Below are 10,147 nucleotides of genomic sequence, written 5' to 3'. Positions count from 1 at the left end.
TTCGGGAGATGGACCGTGGCTCCCGCTTCTTCTACGCCCTGGAGAAAAGGAGGGGGCCAGAAACACGTCACCTGCCTCCTGGCGAAGGACGGCACCCCCCTCACGGACCCACAGGAGATGTGCGGGAGGGCCAGGGGCCTTCTACGCAGCCCTTTTCTTCCAGATCCGACCGATCCTAAAGCTTGCAGAGTAACTCTGGACGGGCTCCCGATGGTCGGCACGGGCGACCGGGACCGGCTAGAGCTGCCTCTCACTCTGGCCGAGTTCTTGGAAGCCCTCCGTGCATGCCCACCCAATAAATCCCAGGCATGGACGGGCTGACCGTGGAGTTCTACCGCGAGTTCTGGGACGTTCTCGGCCCAGACTGGTCCACCGTCTGGCCGAGTCTTTGCAGAGCGGGGTCCTCCCTCTCGTGCAGGCGAGCCGTGCTCGCCTTATTGCCAAAGAAGAGGGGGGACCCCGCGACTTACGGAATTGGCGTCCCATCTCGCTCCTCAGCACGGACTACAAAATCATTGCAAAGGCCATCTCGCTGCGGTCTAGGGTCCGTGCTGGCGGACGGTGTCCATCCAGACCAGACCTACACCGTCCGGGCCGCACTATTTTTGATAACTGTGTATCTGGTCCGGAGCCTTCTGGAATTAGGGTGTAGAGATGGTTGTCGTTTGCCCTCTTGTCCTGGATCAGGAAAAGGCATTCGACAGGAAAAGTCTTCGCTTCGGACCCCGTTTTGTGGTTTCTCCAGGTGCCTGTACGCTTCTGCGGAGTGTCTGGTCAGGCCTCAACTGGACCCTGACCGAGCCGGTCAGCTTCGGGCGGGGAGTGCGGCAGGGGTGCCCCCTCTCGGGCCAGCTTGTACACTCTGGCGATCGAGCCCTTCCTGTCTCCTCCGTGAAGGTTGAGGGGTGGTGCTTCGGGAGCCAGAGCTGCGGCTGGTCCTGTCGGCGTACGCTGACGATGTGCCCTCGGGTCCAGCACCCGGGCGACTTGGCGCGGGTGGAGGCTTGCCAGGCTGTGTTACTCGGCGGCCTCTCCGCCCGGGTTAACTGGGTCAAGAGCTCTGGCCTGGTGGTCGGGGACGGGTGGCAGGCGAGCTCCCTCCACCCGCGCTTCAGGCCATCCGGTGGAGCGCGGGTCCGCTGCTCTATCTCGGCGTTTACCTTTCTGCCACGCATCCGTCTCCGCCGGAGAACGGCCGGTTTTGGAGGGCAGGGGGACGGAGCGGCTCCGGAAATGGACAGACTACTCCGGTGCCTCTCCCTTCGGGGAGGGCACTGGTGCTTAATCAACTGTCCTGTCCATGCTCTGTACGGCTCAACACCTTGGTCCCAGTCCCCATTTCCTGGCCAGCCTCCGGATGGCGATCTGGGTTCTTTGGCCCGGGATGCACCGGTCTCTGCAGGGGTCCTCCACCTGCCCCTGGAGGAGGGGGGCAGGCCTGAAGTGCCTACGCACTCAGGTCCGTGTCTTTCCGCCTCCAGGCCCTGCAGAGGCTCCTGTTATGGTGCGGGTAGTCCGGTGTGGAGCCGTCTGGCGCACGCCTTCCTCCGCCGCTTCCGAGGGCTTCCGATATGACTGGCAGCTTTTACCTCCATTCCCGAGAGGTCTTCCGCGAGACCTCTCCGGGCTGGCCGGTCTTCTACCAAGACCTCCTCCAGACCTGGAAGGTCTTTCCACGACCAGGTCCATGGCGGCCCCCGTGGGGGCCGACCTCCTCGCGGAGCCCTGTACACAATCCCAGCTTCGTGTGCAGGTGGCAGAGTCCCCCGCGGTGCGCCAGAGGCTGGTCTTGGCGGGAGTCACCAGCGCGGGACCTCCTGGACCTACAACCAGGAGATTGGCTGGATCCCTGGCGCATGGGCTCCCAGACCTCATACTCCCGCGCGTATTTCAGGAGGTGAGGGCCGGCTTGCTGCCTGCTGCTCGGCTATCTCGATGGGTCCTACGAGAGGGATGCCCCACCACCCTCCACCCCGGGCCCTGACATTTTTTGTAGGGCCTCTGCCCCGTGGACCCAATCGGCCCCTCACCCTTTCACTGCAAGCCGGCTAACCGAGTGCAGCCGGTTCTGTTCCAGACCGCGCCACGGAAACATCTGTAACCACTCGTGCTCCATACCCTTCACTACCTCACCCTCGCATCCCGCCCTAATACCAAATAGCGGGACCTCCTGCACCTCTCGAGGGTGAGAACCCGGTGGGCCAGCTTGTACTCTGCCCTGGTCCCGCGCCCACTGGGTGTCAGTTGGCAGCTCCTTCAATGGGCCGTGAGCATGGTGTGTACTTGGCACGGTTCACCCCTGTCCCAACACCTGCCTTTCTGTGGCGAGAAGGAGAACTGGCGAACATTACTTGGAGTGCGCCAGGTGTGCAGCCTCTGTTCCGGCTCTCCTGAATTCTTCTTGCGTTTCTGGTTGCACTTTCCCTCACATTTTTATCTACGCACTCCCCATCCGTGGCCCACAAAGGTCGTGGATCTCCTTCTCAACCTCGTCTTGGCCCTGGCCAAACTAGCCATCTACAGCACCAGGGAGAGGAGGTTGGCTGATGGGATTTCCTGCCACTATGGGGCCTATTTCCGCTCCTCTGTCCGTTCACGCATCCGAGCGGAGTTCCTCTGGGCGGCGTCCACTGGCTCCCTTGACGCCTTCGAGGAGCAGTGGGCGTTGTCTGGGGTGCTCTGCTCGGTGTCCCCATCAGGTTCCCTTCGTTTAGCACTGTGACCTCACTCCCGCTCCTGCTTTTTTTTCATTAGTTGTCCCCCGGAATTACTTGGTGTTCTAGACCTGTGGATCCTTCCCTTAGGCTGGGGGGAGGTCCTTTAGAAGTGGGCGGGCTTTGCCCGCCCACCCCTGGGATGCCAATAGGACCAGACTCCTGTACCCCACTGGCCTGGGTCTGTCACACTTGATTAAAAATTGTATTCATGAAGGTGATATTTGTAAACCTACCCAACAGTACAGTCAACTTTAAAAAACAATAGCACGCTCCTTTGTTGAACAATATGTACCAGAACAAACAAAGAAACCTTCTTGATATTGATAAATGTAGCTAGCAGTAAATGAAACATAACTCATATGCATGTGATTTTTAGGTCCCAATTCTGCAATGGGCTTCTTACAAGGTGCAGAGTGCTTTCAGTTCAGATTGAAATCAGTGAAAGCTCAGGATGTTCAGCACCTCCCAGGAGCTGGTCAGCACCTTGCAGGACTGGGACCCCAGGATGAAATTCATACCTATGCAAAGAGCCAGCACAAAACCTGTGCATTACTTTAGTCCTGTTTTAAGTGGTGCGTGGGCCTCTACCTGGGGGTGAATTTCACCCATATGGACAATACAGTTAAGGCAGTGGTCCCCAACCTTTTTGTGGCCAGTAGCACATTCATGTTTTCAGAAGAGTGTGGCGGGCGCCAACAATTTTTCAAGGCTTATTTTGTATTTGTACATTAAATAATATGAAAAACATCATATTTAATATTCTTCCCACTCTGGGTTGAAATAATACGTACGTTGTCTTTTATTTGAACCACCCATTTTGGAGCAAAACGTTAAAAAAATAATAAATTGCAAAGCACAAGAAAACAGCAGTATCAGTGCAGAAAGAATACTCACATACACGGCTGGCTCTAGGCACCAGTGGAGCAAGCAGGTGCCTGTGTCAGCACATGCTATGGGGCAGCATTTGGTCCATTCTGCAGAAGCGGAGCGGTTTTTTTTTTTTTTTTTTGGCAGCAGTTCTGGGGAGTGCAGCGAGAAGCCTGAGAGAAGCTGCGCAGCCTGCAACCCTGGAGTACTCTGTCCCCAGCAGGCAAGGGGCCCTGGAATCTCTCCCCTGCTGGGCACTAGGTGGGCCCCGCACCTGCCAGGGACAGAGAACACCGGGACCTGCAGCCCTGGAGTTCTCTGTCCCCGGCAACCACAGGGCCACGGCTTCTTTGCCCTGCTGAGCACTAGGCAGGCGCACATAAATGCCCCGGCGGGCGCCATGGCACCCACGGGCACTGCATTGGGCACCACTAAGTTAAGTTGCCCCTTAACCTGTGTTAAGACTGTTAAATTAACCCAATAAACTGTGTTACAAATACTAAAAGGGAGTAAAAGATGAGGCTCTTCAATTAAAGGAAAAGCTTCTTAAATAGTTAATCTCAATATGTACTTAATACTTGTATTTAAATATTTGACTAGTAGCTTGCAGAAGAGGCTACAATCAGTATTTGTATTACATAAGAGACTTAATTCATTTGGATTTATCTCTCTCCTCTTCTTCTCACTCATGTGGATGCCCTTTCACATTCCTAAAAAGAATCCATCTAAAGAGTGATAATGCAAACTCACAGCCTAGCTCTGGCTCTGATGTCAAGGTCATTGACTGAGCTCAGCTGGCAAAATATGCCTTCATCTCTGCCCTTAAGGCAACACAGCAAGGATATACACAATCTGTTAGTGGAGATGAAAGGTGCAAGCACAACTATATTATAACCACGACGTGTTTTGTAAATGCTATGTATTTAAAGTTAATGTCTATTTTCCCTTCATTTAATCCAGGCTTTTTCAGAATAACATACATTATTGTAATGCTTTCAGAATGATGTATGTTTCCATCAAAATGAATATCATTGACCCAAATAACTCAGACAATATCTGATTATTCATTCATGAACATATTTGCTCCCTCTTGGTGTAATCTCTATTCACAGGACAACATTTCATGGTTGAAAAAAATACAACTTCTTTAATCCAAGTGAATGAACTCTGTAACATTACTGAAAATCTAGGTCCAAGATTTCCACTGCTGTGGTATTTTGTATGCAAAGTACTGAGAAATTTCCTTGTGAGACTTACATCAACTGCCAGTTACTATCCCACATCAAAATACCGGATACTTACGTAATCATATGCTTTTTAAAATTAAATTATCTCTCTCTCTCTTCCCAGAGTTATTTTCACACAGCCTGAGAAGAGAAATCCTCAAAAGAATGATTTATTACTTGGGGGACAGGGAAGGGGAGAGGAAGGAAGGAAGGAAGGGAAAGAGAAGACATGCTGGGGAATAGTGGTATAAAGGTTTTATTAACGTAAGTTTGAGATGAGGCCACAAATGAGCTGTGCAACTCATCCCACATGAGTGTTGACAACAGCCTTTATAGGTTGCATCAGTGTGTATTCTCTACATGCTATGTATGTAACAGGAACTTATATTAGGTTTGTTTTAGGAGAGATTTAAAAAATATTTGCAGGACTTCTTTTTGTATTGCACCATCCGTTAAAGCAGGTGCCTAAGAGCCTGATCCAGCACCCATTGAACTCAATGGGAATCTTTCAATTGACATAAATGGGCACTGGATGAGATCATTGATTACCAAGATCCCTACTGTCCTTCTTTAGTCTGACTTACATAACTGATTCCTGGCTCCACCACTGATGAGTAATGGACTTAGCCCAAACTCATGCAGATAAAACCTGTATACCACATCATCACAAATACACTATTTATCTTATAGATCTGTGAATTCTCACATGGTTCTGCAATGTCTACCTCACTAGGTCTTACTGCGATACTGGCATGCTAAGGTCCCCGTGCCTCAACTGAATACTGACAAATTCAATGCTGGAACCAGTCTGGCTCGCATGTGTGTTAGTATTGTTAAAACTGGTATTACAATTATAAGAATGTGTTTAGTATTTAGGCTTTACTGAATACTTGTAAATTGCTGCATGCATTAATCTCACTTATAATATGTGTATCTTATATTATAAGGTAATATCTGAGCATTTGCATTGTAAGCCTCTGTCACAGTGTAAATCATCAGACAGGAGAGAGACATGAACAAATGTGAAATACTGGTCTCCAATAGGTGTTATGTCCTACCCAACAAGGAAGGTCCACTGACACCAGGCAGACTAGTGTGGAACATTACAGAGGACAAAAGACCTGGTCTACTCTACAAAGTTAGGTTGAAACAAGGCAGCTTAGGTTGACCTAGTTGTGCATGTGTCTACCCTTAAATTGGTCTCCCACCACTGTAAGTGCCCCATTATGCCAACATAGTAACACCACCTCCCCGAGCAGTGTAGAGCCATGGTTGATGTACGTAATTCAACACAGTGTGAGTATAGACACTGTGTTACTTATGTGGACCCTAAGTGTCCTCCAAAAGCTGTCCCACAATGTTCCACACTGACTGGTCTGGTCAACATTGTGAACTCCACTGTCCAGGGGTCACAGAGACCAGAAACTACCCTTCCCTTTAAAACCATGTGAAATTTTTAAATTCCTTTTCTTGATTGCCTGGCTTGGCAAACACCTAGCAGCTCTTCATTGTTGAGCGCAACTGCCAAACCGACATGCTCTAGAGGCACTCCTGCCTGGAGTAGACAGGAGATATTGGATCTCCTGGGTCTGTGGGGAGAAGAGGCTGTGCAGGAACAGCTCTGAACCAGCCATAGAAATGACAACATTTACAAGCAGATTGCACAGGAGATGCAGGAGAAAGGGTCTGACAGGAACCAGCAGCAGTGCCCTATAAAAGCCAAGGAGCTGCAGCAGGCATACCAGAAGGGCAGGGATGCCAACAATTGATCTGGTGATGAGCCGCAAACCTGCCACTTTTCCAAAGAGCCGCATACCGTACTGGGTAAAGACCCCATCAACACTCCCCACAGCACCACAGATACTTTGAAGGAGACTGAGCCACAAGTCTTTGCTGTGAACAGTGAGGAGGAAGAGATGATGGAGGAGGAGGAGGAGGAGTAAGGGGGACAGGCTACCCGGGATTCCAGCTGTGCAGCGAGCCAGGACCTGTTTTTGACTCCATCATAGTCCAGCCAGTCGATCAGGAAAGAGCCTGATGCAGGGGAAAGAACCTTGGGTAAGCGTTTAAATCAATTTTCAATTATAGGGAGGATAGCACCTCCAGTGTAGTAGGACACAGCTTTGACTTTTCATTAATTTACTCATGCTAGAAGAGGTAGTGGTACAATCAAGAGAGGAAGAGTTGCTGTCTGCTTTTCATTCCCCTCTAGAGTTAGGCAGGGAGACCATGCAGATCAGTTTGTTTGTGTATACAGGAGTGTCCCTTGAATCCTCCTGAGAGATCTCCATGAAACTTTCATTGAGGTACTCGGCAATTCTCTCCTGAAGATTTCTAGGGAGGGCAGCCTTATTTCTTCCTTCATGGTAGGGCACTTTCCCATGACACTCAGCAATAACTTCAGCAGGCACCATTGCAGTACATAAGCTAACAGCATATGGGATGCCAGCAGCAGCTGTGCTCTCTCTGCCTTTGTAACCCTCAGGAGTGAGATAGTAGCTAAAATCACCACTGTCTGTGGAAAACAGTGCCAGTATTCAGTGCCATTACCCTGCCAAGCAAGCAATTTGCTTCTCATTTCCCCAACCCCCGGTGGGCCGTACTCACCATGGCTGGTACTGTGACTGGCACCGTGCACAAACAATCCCAAGCAGAAGTGAGAATGTCGTGCTTACAGTTGCAAGGGAGCAAGTTTCCCTTTCTGTAGTGAATACGCTGACAATTGTACCTCTGTGTGTTTTATCTTCAACTGTTGCCATTGCAGCCTTCACACTCCATTTCACACCTGCAGAATGCCTGAGCCAGATACAGAGGAGAAAGAGGAAGACTCAGGATGACATGTTCAGTGAGATGCTGCAAGCCACTGCTGCATCAGACTGCAAGCACAGGGTCTGGAGAATGAATATTTCAGATAGCCTGGAGAAGGAAAGAGTGGAGAAGAGAAAGGCCCAAGAATCCCAGCAGGAAAAGGAGAGGGAGATGCACCAGGGGATAATGGGGCTTCTCAGGCAGCAAACACAGAGGCTGCAGACGGTGGACCTGCACGTCCAACAATCTCAGGCTCATCACCCTCTGCAGCCCAACAAGAACTCAATATCAGGACCTCCCTATACCCCTCAACGTTCCATGTGGCATCAGGGGCCACTGCACTACCCCTACCACTCCACCCCAGGGGCCATTAAAGACAATCACAGCTTTGTGTATGCTGACCTGTGAAAGCCACGATTAGTGTATATGTAGCTGAAATGGACATCAATGTTCTTTCCTCTTCATAAGGTCTGTTCTCGTTCTCTTAATTTATTAAGTTTTATTAAGTTTTTAATGTATTTTTTTTTAAATTGCCCTTTGTTTTGCACAGAAATTTATTCAGCAACAAAATCAATTACTGTATTTGGAACATAATTCATCTTTGTTAGTTCAAAACATATGCTGCCAAGTGATCAGCAGTTCTGAAAGCAGCAAGCTACCTATTATTGCACAGTGTTACACTGCTCAGAGGATCATTTACAAACAAAATTAATAGGTGCATTGACAATGTAATTAGACGAAGATTTCTAACTATCAGAGGAGTAACGTTCTGGAACAGCCTTTCAAGGGGAGCAGTGGGTGCAAAAGACATATCTGGCTTCAAGTCTAAGCTTGATAAGTTTATGGAGGGGATGGTATGATGGGATGGCCTAATTTTGGCAATTAATTGATCTTTGATTATTAGTGGTAAATATGCCCAATGGCCTGTGATGGGATGTTAGATGGGGTGAGATCTGAGTTATTAGAGAGAATTCTTTCCTGGGTGCTGGCTGGTGAGTCTTGCCCACATGCTCAGGATTTAGGTGATCACCATATTTGGGGTCGGGAAGGAATTTTCCTCCAGGGCAGATTGTCAGAGCCTTGGGCGTTTTTCACCTTCCTCTGCAGCGTGGGACACAAGTCACTTGCTGGAGGATTCTCTGGACCTTGAAATCTTTAAACTACGATCTGAGGATTTCAATAGCTCAGACATAGTTTAGGGTTTTGATACAGGAGTGGGTGGGTGAGATTCTGTGGCCTGCATTGTGCAGGAGACAGACTAGACAATCATAATGGTCCTCTATGACTTTGTCTATGATTCTATGTTATATTCCTACATGTACATCAATCACCACTGATTCCTACCAGGCCATAAACGAGCAGGACCAGGTAGAACACACTAGAACAACACACACTACTCTGACTCACTGTTAAAATGGTCTTTTACAGCATCCCCGAGCTGTACATCTCCACACTGAGCTCTTCTAATAGCCCTTGTATCTGTCTCCTCATATTCAGAAGACATCCTCTCAGAGGTGAAAGTACGCTGGTCTGGGCTGGTACGGCGTACTGGTAAGAAAGTGGCCACAGCATTCAGTACAAATGGGTAAAATAGGCTAGGTTTAATTGTAGTAATAAAAAAAATTAGATTTATCGCTTGGATTAAATATATTTTACATTGTCTAGAAACAAAATGCTCCCCTTCAGTTTTCAGATTTTACTTCTTGTCAGGTGGAAGACGTTCACTTGATTCCGAACGTTAGCTTTTGAGTGCCATCATGGTCACCGCTGGCTTCTTATTGGTCAAGTCTGTCGTGTCAGACATGCAATTTACAGTAGAAAGCACCCAGTGTGGCTGTCCCCTCCATTGGAACAATGTAATTAAATGTAGTTGATTGCGGAATCACACACTCCATAATTCAGCCTTTGCTAAGAGGGAATGACTCTCTGGAGTGGAGATGTTGCTGGAAGGGGCCCAGTGTTGTGAAATCCATTAAGGCAAAATGGATTGCAGCAAACATCCCTCTCTGCAAGCAAACCGACCACCCCTAAGCTTATTTGGAGAGGGAATCAGAGTTGACCTCAGAGAGTAGGGGAGCTGAAAGGCAGCAGGCAGGGGGGTCTAAGGAGCACAATGTGAGCAGGACCCAGGAGTGTGATTGTGCAGAAAGCCTCTTGCTTCTCACCTGGTTCGCTTTTGGGCTGGTTCTCCTGCTGGCCACCCGCTCTCCAGCATGCAGATCCACACGTGCAAGCCTTTGGGGGACAAGGCAGCTTGGGGAGCGAGTGTGGTGTGCACACTGGAGGACAGAGGGGTGGCTTTGTGCTCTGTGCCCAGGGCACTGTGCTCTGCTTCCAGCCTTTGGGTTCATTCTTTATTCAGCCAGCTGTGGGAGGGAGAGCTCATTTGGCTGCAATCGGGGAGCGCCAGAGCCAGGGACCTTCCTTCTCCTGTGCCCAGGCTCTTCGGGGGAGTCTCTGCAGCAGTCCCTGTTCGAGGTGGCTGTGGGGTGCCAGAGGCAGGAACCAGCAGTGGGGAGTGGAGGGGAG

This window comes from Chelonoidis abingdonii, chromosome 3, assembly GCF_003597395.2.
Source record: "Chelonoidis abingdonii isolate Lonesome George chromosome 3, CheloAbing_2.0, whole genome shotgun sequence".
Classification (NCBI taxonomy): Eukaryota; Metazoa; Chordata; order Testudines; family Testudinidae; genus Chelonoidis; species Chelonoidis abingdonii.
Note: the sequence above shows the minus strand (reverse complement) of the source record.